We start from the raw sequence: 13738 nt of genomic DNA on the forward strand, positions 1-13738 counted from the left end.
TAAAGATTAAAAAAGCAGCATATTTCAGTAAAAGAAGCTGTAGGTATATTTTTTCGGCTCATCATATATGGGGTTGATCGTGCCAGTAACTCGCTCATATGAAGGTAAATGGCCGATACTGAAGATGTGCCAACATAAAAATGTTTTAACAGAAACTGACCTGTATTTAATTTATAATTGTGCCATCGGATTGTTTAGTTGACTGATTATAGCCAAGCATGCAAGGCCTATTAGCCTTCTGAGGGATAGCTTATTGGAAGAGAGTCTAAAAGTTTTAGGTTTACTTGATATGGCAAAGCATTCGAGGGCTATCTGTCCAAGGGGGTGCTTTCGTGGAGAACTTTCTAAGGGAAAGTGGCTCGTACACAAGTTGCAGATGAGGAAAACCGCGAAAACGCCCATGCAGCCAGCCCGTTTGTGAGATTCGAACCTCGGATTGAACTACTAGTTTTCAACGACTTTACCGATCGGGCGCGGGTGGGCCTGACAGTCTAAAACGAAAATGGTTTGTATTCACAGCATGCGTAAGGTAGCAACTAAACTCAGGACTTTCACCAGAAACTGAACCCAAGGAAATCTGACTCTCTTAAGGCAAAGCACACGAGGGCTATCTGCCTAAAGGGAGGGATGCCTTCGTGGAGGACTTTCTAAAGGAAATTGACTCGTATACACATTACACATGTAAAAAACCACGAAAACGCCCATGCAGCCATCCCGTTCTGGGGATTCGAACCTCGGACCGAACTACCAGTGTTCAGCGTCTTTACCTCTCGGCCGCTGGTGGGCCCAGACAGGTGATAGGTAACGGAAGACGAGGGCACCAGTACTTTGTCTTCGTATTAGACAGTAGAGCCCCACGCTCCTCGCTGTGGTAAAATCCGCTTTACGCTGTGGTTTGGCAAGAAATTCAAAAAAGTAACAGTGGGAGTGATGTTAAAAAAAATTAATAATACCTATAAAAAATCGGAAAATTTTCAGAAAGGGGAGTTTTTTGAAACATTTTGTGAGTTACCTTTGTTTATTAAATATCATGTTCTTCGCATTTAAACCATAAAATTCAGTTCAAGAGCAATGTCGCAAAATAATTTTAAAAGAAGCATATCTTTAGAAATTCCGATACTCAGTTCCGCGCGCTTGAGATAAAAGGTTTCCCCCCCATAGAGTGTTGCCATTGCTCGCTTTGAAATCCTCGAGTTCGTTAATCAAAAATTTGTTATTGTTTTACAAAATATGAAATCGATTATAAAACAAATTTCAAATTTGGGCTTCCAGATGCCCATAGTCGCAGGAGGATTACATTATTCAAAACTGGATGGCTGTAGGTACCGTTGTTTCATAGCAATGCGAGAAACATACATACATTTATGCAGATTCTTGATCATTTAATTTCTTTAAATATAATACAGGGCGATAATATTTGCTGGCAACAGTTTGAAAAGTGAAACGACGCTTATAGTGAATCCACGCAGAATGCCAAAACGAATAGTCCTTCTGGGCAAATTGGCCCCTTTGGATTAAAAACATTTAGACAGTAAAAGGTGGGTTATCGAAAGCTCTCTTTTGTGGGATTATATCAGAGCCGTTCCTTCTTTGAAATGAACCGATTTTTAACTTTTACTGTTCAATAACAGAAAGTTGATAAACAACATCTGTAACGAGAAGTGAATCAACAGCGGTGTGTGAGAATGAAATGGAACGTTAAAAGAATCGAACGAGACGTGACATCCGGAGAATTCCCTCTATTGATTTCTTTCAAGTGTAGTTTTTGAGATTACCTAAAATTACCATTCTATATGAAACTAACAATAAAATTCTGAAATAAAAATGCTTAAAAGGTTGGGAAATAATAAAAATTAAATTTACTTTTAATATATGCGAAGAGAAACTTTCCTTTCTCCCTTAAAATCAGAATCGGATTTTCCTGGTACGCTTTCAGCAAAGGTTTTCGAAGAAAGTATTTCTGCGTTTGTCAAATCACTGTTCGTTCGTTCATGAAAGTAAATCGGTTCTTTTAAGTAATTTCACAAACCAATCTTCCCTCTTTCGTGGATATTTCAATCGAAATGCAATTATTGATGATTTATCAGTATATGTATTATTATTATTATTATTATTATTATTATTATTATTATTTATTATGACTCGGCCGCTGCTGGCTGAGAAGGATATACCATACCCTGAAATGTTCTGCCTAATATATATCTGAATGCGCTGGAGAGAAGTATACACTTATTTTGTTTCTTTAGAAAGTAATTTTAAATATTAAATATAGTTATATGCTTCCTGTAACCTTTTCCTCACTTTGTTATATCTGCATTATTCTCAAATCGCAGAATTCAACTGGGCAAAATAAATGCTCCCCCTCTTTAATCTTAATTTACATTTGAATCCGAGAGGAATTTGCATTACAAGCTAAGCTAATTTGCTGATGTCATCACTCAGACAGTTCGCAGTAGAGAAAACACGCTTCAGCAGTTGGCTACAAAGCAACCATTAGACATAAATGGTGCACCAGTTTTATACATTCAGATTTCCGAATGTATCTTGGCATATATTTCTGTATATATTGTTCAAATAAATTACTGCTTCTTCACTCGGAAAATTTAATTTTTAAATAAGAGCTTTTCGCATTGTCCTGAATATTCAATTATCTTCCCCATTCATATATTTAACTCGGCGAACAGTTTGTATATCTTTTTGCTTCTATAAATCAGTACATTCTTAGAACTTATGATGAACTGAAATCCATGTTCCAGAATAGTAAGTTTGAAATTAATTGCAAAGTAAAACGTCACATGAAAAATCACAAAACTTGCTTTTTAGTCACACAAGAGGATTTTAAAATTATCTTTTTGCTTCTATAAATCAGTACATTCTTAGAATTTATGATGAACTGAAATTCATGTTCCAGAATAGTAAGTTTGAAATTAAGGGGGCTCATACAGCTTAAACCCCTTATGATCTTCGAATATGTGACTGTTGCAAGAATTGGGATATTTTATTTATTTTAAAAGCAATTACTTCCAACTTTTTACATCTGACTACATAATATAGGTGCTTTAGAAACTAGTAACCAGAAAGTGTGTGTTGCCACAAATATTTTTGTAATTTAATCCGCTTTGTGACAAATGTTTTTGTCATGTTTCCACCTTGCGCGCATGATATTTTAAAAATGGCTAATGGTGCATACTTGAAATTAGATGGAATTCTTTATATGGGCACTATTTTCTAACTGAACCAAAAATTTGATGAATATTTTAGTATTAAAAAAATTTTGCTATAAAACATTACAGATTTTTTTAATAAAATACATTTTATAAACTCAACTCCAAATAAAATAAAAATTTAACATGAAATTCTTAGAATTTTAGGTTCACGGTAGTTTCCAAATGTTATAAAAGCTAAAATTAAATTATGCAACAGAATGTTTTAAACTGTGCGCGCAAGGTGGAAACTTGAAGAAAACTTTTGTCACAAAGCGGATTAAATTATAAAAATATTTGTGTTAACAGAATCTTTCTGATTACTATTTCAAAAAATAGTTATATTATGTAGTCAGCTGTAAAAGGTTGGAAGTAATTGCTTTTAAAATAAATAAGTTAGTTATCCCATATCTTGCAACAGTCACATATTCGAAGATCGTATGGGTTTTAAGGTGTATGAGTCCCCTTAACTGCACAGTAAAACGTCACATGAAAAATCACAAAACTTGCTTTTTAGTCACACAATAGGATTTTAAAATTATCTTTTTGCTTCTATAAATCAGTACATTCTTAGAACTTATGATGAACTGAAATCAATGTTCCAGAATAGTAAGTTTGAAGTTAACTGCACAGTAAAAAAGTCACATAAAAAATCACAAAACTTGCTTTTTAGTCACACAAGAGGATTTTAAAATTATCTTTTTGCTTCTATAAATCAATACATTCTTAGAACTTATGATGAACTGAAATCTATGTTCCACAATAGTAAGTTTGAAGTTAACTGCACAGTAAAAAGTCACATAAAAAATCACAAAACTTGCTTTTTAGTCACACAATAGGATTTTAAAATTATCTTTTTGCTTCTATAAATCAGTACGTTCTTAGAACTTATGATGAAATGAAATCAATGTTCCAGAATAGAAAGTTTGAAGTTAACTGCAGAGTAAAAAGTCACATAAAAAATCACAAAACTTGCTTTTTAGTCACACAAGAGGATTTTAAAATTATCTTTTTGCTTCTATAAATCAGTACATTCTTAGAACTTATGATGAACTGAAATCAATGTTCCACAATAGTAAGTTTGAAGTTAACAGCACAGTAAAAAGTCACATAAAAAATCACAAAACTTGCTTTTTAGTCACACAATAGGATTTTAAAATTATCTTTTTGCTTCTATAAATCAGTACATTCTTAGAACTTATGATGAACTGAAATCAATGTTCCAGAATAGAAAGTTTGAAGTTAACTGCAGAGTAAAAAGTCACATAAAAAATCACAAAACTTGCTTTTTAGTCACACAAGAGGATTTTAAAATTATCTTTTTGCTTCTATAAATCAGTACATTCTTAGAACTTATGATGAACTGAAATCAATGTTCCAGAATAGTAAGTTTGAAGTTAACTGCACAGTAAAAAGTCACATAAAAAATCACAAAACTTGCTTTTTAGTCACACAAGAGGATTTTAAAATTATCTTTTTGCTTCTATAAATCAGTACATTCTTAGAACTTATGATGAACTGAAATCAATGTTCCACAATAGTAAGTTTTAAGTTAACTGCACAGTAAAAAGTCACATAAAAAATCACAAAACTCGCTTTTTAGTCACACAAGAGGATTTTAAAATTATCTTTTTGCTTTTATAAATCAGTACATTCTTAGAACTTATGATGAACTGAAATCCATGTTCCAGAATAGTAAGTTTGAAGTTAACTGCACAGTAAAAAGTCACATAAAAAATCTCAAAACTTGCTTTTTAGTCACACAAGAGGATTTTAAAATTATCTTTTTGCTTCTATAATTCAGTACATTCTTAGAACTAATGATGAACTGAAATCAATGTTCCAGAATAGTAAGTTTGAAGTTAACTGCACAGTAAAATGTCACACAAAAAATCACAAAACTTGCTTTTTTCTAGTCACACAAGAGGATTTTAAAATTATTTAATGTAAACCAATCCGAACCTTTTGTTGCGTATATTCAGTGTAATTCTAAATTGTTTTTACAAATTTAAAGGACTAATAGTACTCATCCAGATGAGCATAATTTTCATAGAACATAGGGTCGCATTCCACCCTGAGAGGCAGAAAAGAGGAATATTAGAATTTCAACCTGAACTTAAAGAATGTTGGCAAAGCGAATGAACGAGACCAAACGTTGCACAAACAGTTTAATGAAAAACTCACAGAGAGTGCACAAAACCGATAAAACCGAACTTTAGAGTGTTAATTCGAGCTCAGACTTTGATGGCAAACACTGAAATGCACATTTTTGGTTGGCAAGGTCTCAACCTCGCAAACGATTGCAACAAGTTAATTATCTAAATTATTAGGGAGAAATTATGTTTTAGGGGGGGTTCCCCTTCAGGATCTTCTATCCTGTCTTCTTGGACTTACTGTGCTGCGCTCATACTACTTGAAGCGCCCTTCTATGAGACAAATGAAAATTCCTTCTATGGGACACGAAGTTCTGACAACGGGAACGCAGCATCAACTTTCCATGATAATCTCAGCATACAGGGGAAGTTGGAGTTAGTTGATAATAATCAACCCTTGATTACATAATTAACTTGTTGCAATCGTTTGCGAGGTTGAGACCTTGCCAAACAACGATATGCATTCGACTGTTTGCCAAGTCTGAGCTCGAATGAACACTCGAACGCCAAGTTTTCGGTTTTATCGGTTTTGTGCACTCTCTGTAAGTTTTTCACTAAACTGATTGTGCAAATTTTGGTCTTGTTCATTCGCTCTCCCAACATTGTTCTGGTTGGAATTGTAATATTCCTCTTTTCTGCCTCTCAGAGTGGAATGCGACCCCATGTTCTATGGTAACTATTGCTCATCTGGATGAGTACTATCACCCGTCTTAATTTGTAAAAGCAAATTTGGGTCACCCTGTATACTTGAGTTTCCGTTTGTAATTATTTATCTTCTCCAAATCTCTTTCATTAAAGTAGATTAGAGTAGGGATTCTTTTCAAGTGGATGATTTTCAATGTTTATTTATATGTCTGCATAAGTCTCTTGCATTGTATATGGGCATATGATGAAAATAAGTTTAGTTTTTTTCCAGTTTCATCCATAGTCATCGTGGATCCTTTCGTAAGCCATATTTGAACTATATTTGTTTAATTAATTAAACATGTAGGCGAATAAGGTATGTTAGAAAAGTTAACTTCTAAATTATGCACTAAATATAAAATGACTTTCTGCTTTATAACCACATAGAAAAATGGCAATTTTAATACTTTTTTTATAATTTCTGTAATAATTTTTTTCAATACTACGAAGTTTCTAAATTTGAATACGTAAATTTTCTTTCGCATACTGCTATGTTATTGTTGTGTACCGGTTTCCGAAAGTTAAGCACGCTATGCAATTAGCAATTTTCGAATGCGTAGATGAATTTGAGTGACTGAAAATCATTGCGTATGCAGAAGACAGTACGCAAATATCATATGCTACAACCAATCACGATTGTTTGTCCAAACGTATGTGAATTAGGCCGTCGTTGTTGAAGACGACAGCGTTCTGAAGGGTTTGAGGAGGCTCATGTTAATGATGACACTAACTGCAGTTTTCTTATATCAGATTTACACCATTCTGAGGACAGATAGCAGGGTTGCTTTCGTTCCATATAAGTTTCTTACTTCTTTTAATTTTTTCGGTTCTGAATTTGCAACTGTTTTGTGCCTTAAGCTAATATTATGAGGAAATATTTAAAATAAATGTTTTTTCGTTTTACTTTAAATAATTTGTCATTAATATAAATGAGTTTTTTAATTTCCAACGGCTAGGCAAAAAATTATAAAGGACTAAAATATCATAAACAGAGGTTGCAAACAAAAGTACTAAGAACAAAAAGACCAAAGTCATTGCCTAAGGAGCGTTCTTGCTTCCCAGTATCTCGACTCTTCTGTACCACCAAGAAGAGCCTCCCACATCCAAGCAGGTAGTCTCTGTCCATTTCTTCTCCAGAATCACAAGGTGGGCAAATAAGATCGCTTGAAATGCTTATGAGTTGCATGTGAGTAGCAAGGCAATCATGTCCTGTAGACAAATAGAAAGCGGCAACTGCATTGCGTCTTGGACTATCGGGAACAAGACAAGGACTTATTTTCCAACGATTTAAGGCTGTACAGGTCTCAAAATCTCGTAAGATATTAGACGTAAATAAAGTTTTTGAAAACAGTTAATCCTCCGATAAGAAAAGGCTGTATTATGTTGTTGTAGTAAGCTGGCACCCCTTATTGCATAGGAGTCCGCTTGTTCATTGCTCCAAAGGCCACAATGACCCATTTGTTTCCCCTTTAAACTGAAAGTTCTCATGAATTCTTGACATTGCACAATTTCAGATGTTAATGACTGTTCAAGAGAGCTAATTGATTGAATGACTGCCTGAGAAACCCCACCCCAAAATGATTGCCTTTGCAAACGTATAATGGATAGCTGATAATTAATTTAGGGCTATAGATATGGCTATTACTTCACCATCAAAGGAGCTACCAATGTATCCTGCAAGGGCGTAAAAAGAAAAAAAGATTCGAAAACACACCAGCCTCAACTTTAAAATGACATTCAAACTGAGATCAATAAAGCCGCAATGGTCTCCACAGCGAGGCATTTCAAAACGTTTGGTGCAACATCGCTATTTCTATGGATGGTTTCCTTTATGTGTAGCCTTACTTCGACACTGATCATCTCCAAAGGGCTTCTGCTTGTCAAGAGTGTTTGTATATTACCTCTAATCTCAAGATCTTTATTGATATCCAGGACTTTTTGAATAAATCCATAATGGGTTTTTATTTTGCTAGGCTTGACTATGTAGTCCATCCAGTAGGGATCCTTCATCCCCAGTAGTTTTTCATAAAGAGCCAAGGCCCTGATTTTCATAATATCCCAGAAGGCTTAATTTCCAATCAGCAATAACATCACACTGATAGATGTGGATTTCACATCTTCTGCAATCAAGCCAAGAGCAATAACATCACACTCCAATCAGCAATAACATCACACTGATAGATGTGGATTTCACATCTTCTGCAATCAAGCCAAGAGCTTGGTTTTGCATCACTTCAAGTTTATTAACAACCAATTGTGGGGCAGTGATGAGAGCTTCACAACAATATGTCGTTAAAGGCGGGATATGAATATTAAATGTAATGTTAAGAGTAGACCAAGCGCACTCCCAGATACACCCTGATAATAATATAAATGTAGACTTATAAAAAATATTATACATGAGATTTCAGTTTCGCATCAGTTTGAATTTTTTGTGGGATGTATATAGCACATATGATTGTATAGCTGATTAAAATTTCTAAGGTTTATTTATGTTAATTAAACAGTTGTTTTATGTTCCGAATCTATACTGTGACTTCTCTCTTTTCGTTTTCCTGCCAGAATGCAAATTAGCTACATATATTTAAGTAAGGGTATATTTAAGTAAGGGTTTGAGAGTTTTAGTCAGAGCGTGTTATGGCTGCTGAAGGCCACGTTACTAGTTGTTTGTCAACGATATTCGTTTCTGCCTACGGAGCTGTTTTATTGTTGCAGATAGCGCTTTTACACAAGTGTAGGTTAAGGGCCAACTCTCTGTGTAGCCTGATTACATTTAGCTGAATTCATAACTCTACTTTTGCGATCCCGACGTAAATGCTGGCTGATTTTTAAGCACCAGATGTGCCTTCTGTTTAGCTGACTTAGTTGTAAATAAAAGAGTCTTTAATACCCTTTGTACTTTTCTGTTTGCTTATCTAGACACAGCGAAAGTCGCTTACGTCTGCTCAAAAGTCTTGACTAAGTGTATGTTAGCAAAACACGTGAGACTCTACAAATCCGTGAACAAATTAATATCTCAATTAATTAAGGGATTAAAATCTTTCATAATAATCACTGATTTCTTCTAGCAATACAAAGAGGGTAATTACAAACACGAATGCTTTTCTTTAACAGCCACGGTTTACTGTCAATCATTCCTTAATTTAATTTGTCACTCGAACTCAGACTTCCATCTAATACCAGTAACTTCTTCCTGTAGGACAAAAGGCTTTATTCTTTGACAAATGATGTGATAGTATCGGATCTGATAGATACATAAGGAGCAGACAACATGTAATTGATCACTGTGAGGGAAAAAAGCTATGGAGGACTTCTTTTTGAAAGAAAAGGTATGAAAGAACCAGTATAAGCATCACATGATAGGGATAAATACAAATAAAAATATATTTCCTAGAAGCTCATCTGATGAAGTAGGCGCAAGGTGTTCAAAAATAGTTTATTATAATAGGCTTGAAGATAATACTAGGTTTCATAGGTTTCTATTGGATTCTAATTTAGAAATAAAAGGGGGTAGGGATTTAAAATATATAGAACTCACTACCGTTATGCCTTATGGAGGGCTTCTCAACCAGGGGAGTTTCACAGTTTCAGGAGGGGGGATGTGATCAGCCTTGTATTTATCTGTTAAGTGTTTAGCTTTCGTTTATGAATATAAAATATTATTTTTATTGACGTCTTGGTATTTACCAACATTTCTGCACTGTTTTGTGTTTAATTCATCAAACCCTAAGTAAATGTTTTTTTTTTTTTAATTTTGGAAATGACGTAGGAGACTGATCTTCTAGCAGTGGCGAAAGGGGTGTATGTATGCGGAAAAAAAGGTTGACAACGCCTTGCCTATAAAGAAAATTATTTTTTTAATAGTAAAAAGCACATCTGTTGTTTAAAATTTAAACTGCTACATTATCAGAATTGTATAAAGATAAATGCATTCAGAAAATTTTGAAATTGCTACATGTAAAATAAAATGCAGCATAAAAATTACTACAGAAGTTATTATTTTGAATATGCATATAACTAATATAGTATTCTATTCTTTGTTCTATGAATATCTTAATTTTACTCCTATACTTTAACCAACCAAAACTGGCTCTCTGAGAAAATTTGGATTCACTATCAGAATGCATATGGCCTCATTTCAGATGTCGTCTTTGCAAGTATGTTGTTTGTTTGTGTGGAGCTGTCATACATTGCATTAGCATGCCAAAGTTTTCCTTGATTCTCATTACGATATGAGTTCTCTTTCTGAAAGTATTCGTAATTATTCTCAGTGGGCACGGGCGATAAAGTTCTTGACGTTGCTGATTTTGGTAATAGTGCAATATATGCCCAACTGAGCATTAAGCAATGCCCAACATTTACACTCTGTTGGTTAAATATTCAACAGACGGAAAATATAAGTATATATATGTTTAGTTCTTTCATAATTTATAAAAGGCAAAGTCTTTATCTAAACGAATGTTATCCATATGGACCTTCATCTCTAATTATGTAATTTACTAATTGAGTGGAAGGACAACCATCCGTAAATAAAAGCTGTTTCTCTTTTATATTTTTGCTTATTAAAATAAAATATATTTTAGAAGAAATTGAATATGGCGTAATGCTTAAATTGCTGTTTCAAAATATAAAATTTTGATTGATTATAAAAAAGCATATGGCATGCTATGCTAACTGAGTAGAGTTCTATTTTCTTGTCTTTAAATGTTGGTCGGTATACGTCAATATATATATCATACTTGAAAATATAACTTCAAGCTGAAAGAAACGGTCTAAAAGGATCTCAGAATTTTAAATTAGGAAAGATATGCATGGCAAGTAGAGAAATTAATCTGAAAGAGGCCCATTTCTTTTATATGCATATTAAGAAAACATATTTATTTTAATACCTTGCATAATATATGAGATATTGTCTAGTAAAATAATTTCGCATAAAGAATTGTTTTCTTACATGAAATATCGATATATTAGAAATGTAAAACCAGGAAGTTCTTATTCAAAATGCTTTGTTTGAATTATTCACAATAAATTTCTTTTGGAAAAAATAATGATTAGCATAAGACATGGATGATTATTTTATTTCCTCACGCTTTAATCAAGACTGGTAAAGTTTAGTAAAAAGTGGGCTTAAAGCAAAGTCTTCTACTAGATCCTTTTTCTCAATAATATGCACAGAATTTCAATAACTCAATAACGTCTGCTGACAATATTTATTTTTTTTTATATTACAGTCGTGTGGTGAAGCAGAATATCTTCAAGAAGTGCACTATGAGTAAGAAATAAAAGTACTAAATGCAAAATATAATGAAATGAAACTACACATACAGCTGCATTCATAACAAAGGTCCATTTACGGTCTTACTATATCACAAGCCATTCTTTTATCTGAGCCACTGACAATTTCCCAATATTTTTCAACATAAAATTTAGCACAGTACAACTCCAACTATCCGAATCGCTGGTTATCCGAATTGCTTTCCGAATTTCAGAATTTTACACAATCAACTGACGAAGAGAAGGAAAAAGAAAAAAGGGAAAAAGAATCTCAAAAGGAAAGGGAAGAGACAGGAGAAGACAGGAGAAGAAGAGACAGAAGGATGGCGTGCCACTTGAGAAATTAAAAACATTCTTTTGAAAATTCCTGGATGTTCAGAAGTTAGTGCTGAGGATACAGCACAATAAATGGCGCGATTCATCAAACCCCGGGTTTCAAATTCTAAATGATGAAGAATTTATTGAAAGTGTGAAAGAAGAAAGTGTTGAGGAAGGAGATGACCTTAATGTCGAAGTTGAAGCAGACACGGGACTATCAGGTAGTGAAGCGTTTGCCGGTATTGAAACTGCGTTCAAGTGCACGGAGCGTCAGCCCGAGTGTGACCATATGCAACTTCTCATTGTCAAGCGGATGCGCGACGTGTGTGCTCGAAAATGGATGAAGATAGTCAAATAGCTTGCTTTGACCGAGATGGTCAGCAAGCAATGACTTCAGCACTTGTAAGTACTGTATAGTACGCTATGTAACATGTACGCAAAAGTGTTGCCTTTTTAGTTAATTAAAACCTCTTTTTCTTTAAAAATAGTTTTTTTTCTCCCATTTTCAATATACAATACATCTAGCGCTTTCAGAGATATTAAACTATTTTGAACGAAGAGTCATAGTGGTACCATTGGGAACGAGTTAGCAGATAGATTGGCAAATGCTTCCACTGAAAATCAAATTATTGATTTTGAAGACTTCTTTGACAGTTTGAAATCCTTGTTGAAAAGAAAAAGTGGCTAATCTTTGAAATATGGTAACAAATAGTTTGGCGACATTTTGGTAAGGCGATAAAGGTTACACTAGCTAGGACTTTAGCAGTGTACATGGATAAAGTCAAGTGTGAGCGCAATGCCATTTTTGTGCAATTCTGGGATGTTTCTCTTAAATAGGTCGACGTGTACATGGATGATACCGTGTATGTGCAATTCTTAAAAACACGGCAAGCAGTGGGCGATTCTGCACTTTCTCCCAATTTCGCACCATATCTTCGTCATGATTAAGCACTTTTGCTCCATAAAAGTTCTAGCATAAGCGTAATTCGGCTAGCAGATTGTTGGAAAAAAATGTTGAGTAAAAGAAAAAAATATATATATATATATATATCTTTACTTCGTGAAAATAAAATGGCGTCCATACAAAAACTAGCAAATGCTGGAGCAGGGTTAATCGCCAAATTTTCGCCAAAAAATCGCCAAGTTACCATAATCCAAAGATTAACCGAAAACGTTTGACTCTATGACAAGCAAAGTGGAACGACCCAGATTCTAAAGGAAGATTCACTTCTAATTTAATCTTAACTGTGAGAGAAGATGCCTAAGTGACAAGTATCTAAAACCAGCTGTAACTAATCATGGACACTTTCCCTTTTATTATAATAGGTTTTCGATTAAAAATTGTGCCTATCCATGTGGCATGAGTAATGTCGATATTGAGCACCTGTTGTTTAGATGGTATTTTATGAAAAATATTGTTCTAAAATTTATTCCAGATATTGCTAAACTCTAAAGGATCTAAGTAAAAATACAGTGACTAAATTGAAATTGTCAAATTTCATAAAATATGTATGTGTAAATGAAATGAATTTATATAATGATTGTGTTTAAAATTTCCCTGTGTGTTTAAAGGAAAACTAGAATGTTTATGAGATTCTGTTATTTTATTTCTTTGCATATGTAAGTAACATATTTTTATTCATGGAAGTAATATGTGTTATATTTTACAAAGTATGTAATAATGTGCTTTTGTTGGTGCAGCTAGTAAATCTCACCAGCTCCTAGACTTTAAGTTCATATTTTAGCTGTTTGTTCTATTTTAAGTTATTTCAGGTAGTAAGGTGGTAGTTCTACTAATTAATGGGCCTGATTTAGACCTTGTTTTAGATCTCAATGTTTCTTTAATTAAATAGCTCCACTAAGCCCTGTTAAGCCTCTAATAGCGGTACAGGAAATCTGGCCAGTCACACAATACATATAGTAATTAATTAAAGTGTACGTATACACTTTCTTCGGAAAAACTCCTATTATCCGAATTTTGATTATCCGAATGGGGTCCGGTCCTAATTGATTCGGATAATTGGAGTTTACTTATTATCCCCTCGGCTATGAGCGATCGCTGAGCGGCGCGAATTATGGATAAGGGTGACGTAATAGACACACTCA

The 13738-nt window shown here is 33.9% G+C and overlaps 1 protein-coding gene and 1 pseudogene across 1 annotated transcript in view; one reads left to right on the forward strand and one right to left on the reverse strand.

The window, feature by feature from the left end:
* The window catches only part of LOC146995531 (PR domain zinc finger protein 10-like), a 34084-nt pseudogene extending 26034 nt beyond the window's left edge, over nt 1–8050 (reverse strand).
* The window catches only part of LOC118183029 (allatostatin-A receptor-like), an 888863-nt gene that overhangs the window by 140552 nt on the left and 734573 nt on the right, over nt 1–13738 (forward strand). The gene's annotated exons all lie outside the window — the stretch shown is intronic.

Source organism: Stegodyphus dumicola, chromosome 9, assembly GCF_044657685.1.
Source record: "Stegodyphus dumicola isolate Sdum_Otavi_A_Nest chromosome 9, ASM4465768v1".
NCBI classification, from domain to species: Eukaryota; Metazoa; Arthropoda; class Arachnida; order Araneae; family Eresidae; genus Stegodyphus; species Stegodyphus dumicola.